Below are 6,885 nucleotides of genomic sequence, written 5' to 3'. Positions count from 1 at the left end.
CATCCATACCTCGATATTGTAGTTGCCAAACTTAACTTGGTCCTAAGGTATTATTTCTTGGTAGACTATAAGCGTTTCTAGAGAATTTTGTAAGGGACAAAAATTGCCAAGTGACTAATACATAGATTGTCACGGATTAGTCCATGTTACATGCCGTCCTAAACAAGAAGGGAAGGACTTTACTGCCACACCCCGGTAAAAATGGTTTCAAAATATTCCTGAACTCACAATGACCAGGGAATTCAATAAACGCGAGAAAAGGTAAATATTTGTACTGACAACCATTCAAAAGTCGGCCGTGTCCTGGATGAGTGTAATTCATTATCACCTGTCCGTGAGCTAGACAGATTCGTGAAGAGAGAGAGAGAGAGTAAAGATAAATAGAAGAATGTTATCGTCTGACCTATTAACACTTTTTTCAGCAAAGAAAGATTCTTCTGTCAGTTCCCAGTACCAAAGGTGCCTTTTATTCTATTTCACAGTTGAAAACGCTGACTCAACATTCTCAGATAAATATCTAGAATCTAGACCCTTATAAAAATAAATTCAATAAATTCGGCGTTGAAGTAATCCAAAACTGTCTGCAATAAAAATAAATATTGGGCGCTGAAAATTAAACTATTTAGTAAGCGTGACTGCCTTGTAATGCCTTTGACAAGTTAAAAAAAAAACTTAAGGACCACAAGTTGAACAAAGAGATTCTTGAATTTTTCTCAGAAAAAGCGCTCATTTTTTAATTAGTTTTCGCCTCACAAGACTATCGGGCAATGTTTTAACGCCCCAAGAAATTCCCACCCGCTACAAAGAAAGAAATGTTTTTGAACAAACCCACATGTTGATGTGCCATATATCAAGACTTCCTTTGAAGTTTCATATGGCAACACAATAAAGCTTTTGACATTGTTCATGTCGAAATAAATTGTATTTTTATTTCTCCAAACGATGTGGTTTTTTGCTTGGATAGTGAACGATGGTAAGGAGAATTATTTGAGACAATGTGGCTGTTTCGAGAATACGTGCGTGCATGCTATATAAAAGGTTGCTCTAGTTACATAGTCACACATTTGACAATGTATATCTGGTTAAGAATTCCCTTTAGAGAACTATCAGCAAGAACTGGTTACCACCGCATTCTGCGTGTTTTCGTAGTTATGACTTGTTTGTGTTACCTTAGATTTGCAGGTGCCGTAGTTACGAAGCGGGAGTAAGTAGTTTACCCCCACAAACAAAATGGGGAACTCAAGTGTCTTGTTTCCGAAATTCAAAAGCGGCTTCCAGACCCCGTGGGCACTAATTCATGTTATTTTACCCCAGGGCCTGTTTGCCACCACTTTATAACTGCGGATCCAGGGTCAAACAACACCTGCAGGGTCTGGATGCAGCTTTATAATTTTGCAAACAAGACCCTTTTCCTTGAGTTCCTCCTGTTGCCATGGGTAAAGACCTACCCTCACTTCATAACTACCTCCTCAGTATGATACAGGGAGACTACAAGTTGTTCTATGAGGATTGACCGTGATTCTCTTGTTTTGTGCTATGACTACCGTGTGTAAAAACTGAGCTCAGTTGCTCACGACACTGATGTGAAATAAGTTGTTCAACACCCGTGATCACTTGAGCAAACATCTGTGAAATCAGGAGTCTGCTGACGCTCGCTGAAAGAATCATCTCACATCCCCCTCCTCCTCCTCCCTCCTAAACATTGTTTGAGCAAAAATAGAATAGAAAAGATTGTGATAGTTAGTTTAGTACCCAGGAAATATGACCCAGGGTAGGGTTGGAGAAGGGGAAAACTGTAATTGCTCTTTCTCCTCTCTCTCTCTCTCTTTTACACGCGCAAAGACATACACCGAGGTCGAGGGAGGAGGGGAGAGACACGGATAAAAGAGGAAAGGGGAAGGGTATGGATGGGGTAAAGAAACATAGAGGAAAAACGAGAGAAAGAAAGAAAATGAGACAAAAGGGAAGACTGAGGACAAGAGTCCCTAAAGAAAGACAGCTCTGTGGGAACCAGCCCAGCACAAGGCAGGCTGCAATCCAAGCCTTATATCTGATATATCTTGGAGGCAGCCGTCACCAGGACTAAATTATTTCTTTTTCCCCCATCATGAACAGTATTTCTTTTCATACCATCCGCCCCATTTGCTCCCTCCCCTTTTTGCACATTCTAAACACCCCGTGCTGCTGCGGGTGCTGCAACCGTTACTAATGTTGCAGATGTTGATGACCTTATCGTAAAAGTACCGAATGTACCTTGACCCCTATGTACTACTGCAGGGTCTACAAGACTACCACAAACATAGGCGCACGCTTCGCATGTCTTCAGTGATGGACGTAGTGTCGTCTGCTACAGCTCTTCGCCATGTTGTGTGCTTTGTTGACCTTCTAACCTCTCGACCATTCTTTTCTTCTTTTCTTCCTGTCACTTTGGTACTGAAAATTTGTATCTTTTTTTATTCTTGCAACATTCGTTGTTTTTGCTCGTATTTTTGCCGTCCTTCTTTCTTTCTCTGTTATGTCTTTGTCTTGTAACATTTTTACCCTTCTCTCCCCTCATCAAACCCAACCCCCTCCCCAACACTTAAATGGTTCCCGCGCGCGTTGACATTCCTTTCTTGACGGTTTTGAATTACGTCATTGCAAGCATTTCCGCAAGGAAAGGGTAGGTCTCCCGTTATTGGGGGCAAGACGCTGAGGCTGGCGAATTCCAGAGACAAGTTTTCAAAATTAGGGACAGCCACAACGCCTGGCTGCAGCCAGTGCCAGGACTGGGCGCGCCGCAAACCACGGGAAAAGATGTCGTATGGAGGGATGATGGGAGAGGGAGAGGGGGGAGGGCATGGGAGTGGGTGACATTTTTTTTGGGGTGGGGGATGGTGGTGAGAAGGGAAGAGAGGCACGCGGCAAGGTTGGCAGAAATGCTGACAGAAGTGTGTCACAGACTTACAGGCAGGACTGGAACAGGAGACTGGCAGCTTAGAGAGCTGCTTGAAGATTTAAAGCAACGACCACGACTCGAAAAAAAAAAAGATGTTGGGGAAATAAGCGTAGGTTGCAAATACGAGAAAAATACATAAAAATTGTTTTATACCCTTTTTCCTCCTTCTGACTCACTCATTTGGAAAAGAAAAACAAAATCAGATCAACGACGACAACAAGAAACCACAAACCGCTATCATACTGTTGGTGACTTCAAACAACTGTTGTAAAGCCATCTGAGAAACGACTATTGTACAACTCTCAGACAAGCGACTATTGTACATTCATCCGACTTACAACTATTTTACAGTCATCCAACAAACGACTATTGTACAACCATCTGACAAGCGACTATTATAGAGACGCCTAACAAAAAACAATATGTGATATGACAAAAGACTTTTGTACCCTCATCCAGAAATAAAGAAATCGTAAACTCTGAGCTTTAAGCTCCTAGTCTTCTGTAACACATTGCCATATGTTGATGACCACGATGATAATAAAACAGACACGACGGGGATGCCATGGGATGGAGCCACAAGAGCTCGTTTGTGCACGTGTGCGCTCGTGTGAACGTCCTGTGAGAGTCAATAGAAATATATTAAGCGAACTAGAGATATGGTTTATAGACGAACAGTTGTACGTGTTTCTGTGTATGTGCAGATGTAAGCAAATGAAGAGAACTGCTGATCAACAAACCTTATCTCCCATCTCCCTTCCCATTGCTGCAGCTTAATGTTATTCTTGTAAATTATTCTCCAATCTTTATCATATCCATTGCTTTATCTAATTTATTAGAGTAGTTCCTGTTTAATGGCGCCTATGCCATTTCTTTATTGAAACTCAAAAGAGAATGCTACTTTAGCTTCGTCCGCAGAGCGGCCTCTCCTCGCACACAACATTAGTTAAAGGGAGGTAACAATCTCTTGATACCTCCAAACACCTTTGTTAATGCCCTTAATTCATACTCGCTTATAAAGAGCTTTTCCAACATAATTTGTCCAGAGCACTTTCCAGCTAAGACAACTACAAACAGGCCAATCCTAAATAAACAGGCACGCATGCAGTCATACAACAGGCACACCCACAGAGAAATTAGACAAACACATTATGCCACCGCAAAGTGCATCTGGACATAAAACGGTGAAGTGACAGATATTTTTTTTGTTTTTTGTTTTTTTGTTTTTTTTTGGGGGGGGGGGAGGGGTAGGTTATGTCTTACGTTTGGACTTAAAATGTAGTCAAGTGAATCAGCTGACGGCTATACCTTGTTCAAAGTTGATAAGAAAAGTACCTCATCCATAGGTCTTTGTCTTAGTGTAACTCGAAGCTGGTGTCAGAGGATGAACGAAGCAGTCGTGGGGAGTTCTCGATGGGAGTAATTTCGGAGATCTCCGAGGTATCGAGGACCGGTACCAGAAATAGTGTAATAAGTGATGATGATGATGATGATGATGATGTAGTTTTATAGCGCGCCAGTATCCGCATCACAAAGATGCGCTCAATGCGCGGTGATCCCAGCAGCCACCAAACTGCAGGTCAAATGAAAACTTCAAAAAAGTTTAAACAAGTGAGTCTTCAGATTTTTCTTGAAAGATCCAATACTATCAGACTCCTTGGTCGAGAGGGGAAGCGAGTTCCACAAAAGCGGGGCTACATTGGAGAAGGATCTGAAACCCGCAGTCTTCTTATTAGCATTCCCTGACTGAACACTCGGTCGTTCAAGTCTGAAGTGTGCTGCTGAACGAAGGTTCCGCTGGGGTTGGTAACAGCGAATGAGTTCTTGCAGATAGGCAGGCGCAAGGTCGTGAAGACAGCCATAGGTTAAGGTTAACACTTTGTGCTCAATTCGCTTCTCCACAGGAAGCCAATGTAGGTCACGAAGTACAGGAGTAATATGGTCAGTTGTTTTCTTTCCTGCCACTATCCTCGCAGCCGTATTCTGCACTCGCTGTAGCCTCGACAACTCGCTCTTTGAAATCCCCCAGAGGCAGCTGTTGGCATAGTCTAATGTAGAACCGATGAGGGACACAGCAACTGCATTTGCAGTCTTCTTATTAAGACTGGGTCGGAGTCGTCCAAGAGTGCGGATATGGAAATAACATGCCTTGACTACAGAACTGACATGATCAGACATAGTTAGAAGATTGTCAACATAGAGTCCAAGGTTCCGTACGGAGCTGGAGAGAGGAATTCTAGCTTGACCCACTTGGATGGAGTCTAGAGAGACTTTACTAAGGCTAAGCTTGGAACCACATAGCATCGCCTCTGTCTTCTCATCATTAAGCTTGAGTTTATTCCTCAGCATCCATGACTTGACCTCTAAGCAACAATCTTCTACAGCACAAACTGCCTCACGCACCGACTCACTGTCAGTACTAAATGAAAAATAGAGTTCCGTGTCATCTGCAAGCATCTTACGGTTCACATTATGCTTCTCAATGAGAGGACCAAGCTGAGATGTGTAAATAGAAAATAGAACCGGGCCCAAAACAGAGCCCTGCGGGACACCGCACAGCAGTGGAACTGTCACTGAAGAAGCTTGATTGACCATCACCCTTTGTGTGCGGTCACTGAGGTATGAATGGAACCATTGCAAGGCGGAACCACCAATGCCCACCTCCATCTGGAGACGAGTCAGAAGAGTGGTGTGATCAATGACATCGAATGCCGCACTCAGATCAAGGAGGACCACAAGAGTCACTTTCCCTGCATCCGCACTGCACAGAAGATCGTTCATAAGACGCAGAAGGGCTGTCTCACAGCTGTGCTTGGGTCTATACGCCGACTGGAATTTATCAGTGTGGAAAGTTTATAGGCAATACAAGCGAGTGATGTGTGTACAAAAAGTCAAACTGATCAGGAGTGACACTCAAACTGAGGACAGCAGAAAAAAAAAGGCCGAATATAGTTTTTGTTGAAAGAGAACGAGGAAAATTATGACCCAAAAGATTCTTGGGAAAGTCAGTAAAAGATCAGTCTTGTCGTCAATCGGTTCCTAATAAAGCTTATGTTACACACGAAAGAATGAGTTTTTAAAGGGGAGAGGGGTGATGCAGTCACCACTGTTAATTTTTTAGTGCTCCGATCAATCAATCGATCTTTGGTGTCCCGGACGAGGATTTGAAGAAGGACGGTACATTGAAAGCTTAATTGTTCAAGGTTAATGGCATTGTTAGAAGACAGAATTAACTTGATTACTACACTCGGATTAAAGAAAGAAAATATGCACGAGCAGCTAGTTAAAGTTTCTTAAGTCTTTCCACACCTTCGATCCTCGGTCTAGCCCGATATATATATATGATCAATGGTCGACCTCTGCAAAAAAACAAACTAACAAAAACCAAATGTACCTAGTTTATCGTTGTTTTTATTTATTTTTTATTTTTTACAAATACTAGACAATCTCTACAAATTAGATATGACTTCATGTATGTGTCCCTTTAATTCGATCTTATAATTAATTCTTCCACTCCCAATTACACTCTAGCTTCTGGCGTCTCTACCACTTGTAAGCAATCACAAAGCTGTGGCGGAAATACAAGCCCCATTCAAGATCTAGGATGAAAACACACATACAATGTCGACGCTCATATTTTCGTTGGTATATATTTATATGACGATCAACGCAAAATATTTATATAGGCCTGTTTCCTTTTGTTAAGGTATCTCTCCTTTAAGATCTAAATCGTTTAAGTTTTCTTATCCTTCCGACCTACTTCCTTGGGCCACCTATAATAATTTCTTAGCCGTCTCTTGTTTGTTGTTTAAGGTACATAGTACAAATCGAAAAGGCAAATTTCGAAGTCCAACCTCAAGATGATAATCCGCGTCAGTATATGCATGGAGGTTGAAAGGGTCGACACAGTACGAAGAAGCAACCAAAAAACTTATTATAATTGCAAG

This window comes from Pomacea canaliculata, linkage group LG2 (assembly GCF_003073045.1).
Source record: "Pomacea canaliculata isolate SZHN2017 linkage group LG2, ASM307304v1, whole genome shotgun sequence".
Taxonomy (NCBI): domain Eukaryota; kingdom Metazoa; phylum Mollusca; class Gastropoda; order Architaenioglossa; family Ampullariidae; genus Pomacea; species Pomacea canaliculata.
The sequence above is the reverse complement of the archived record's forward strand: the minus strand, read 5'-3'. Positions refer to the sequence as shown.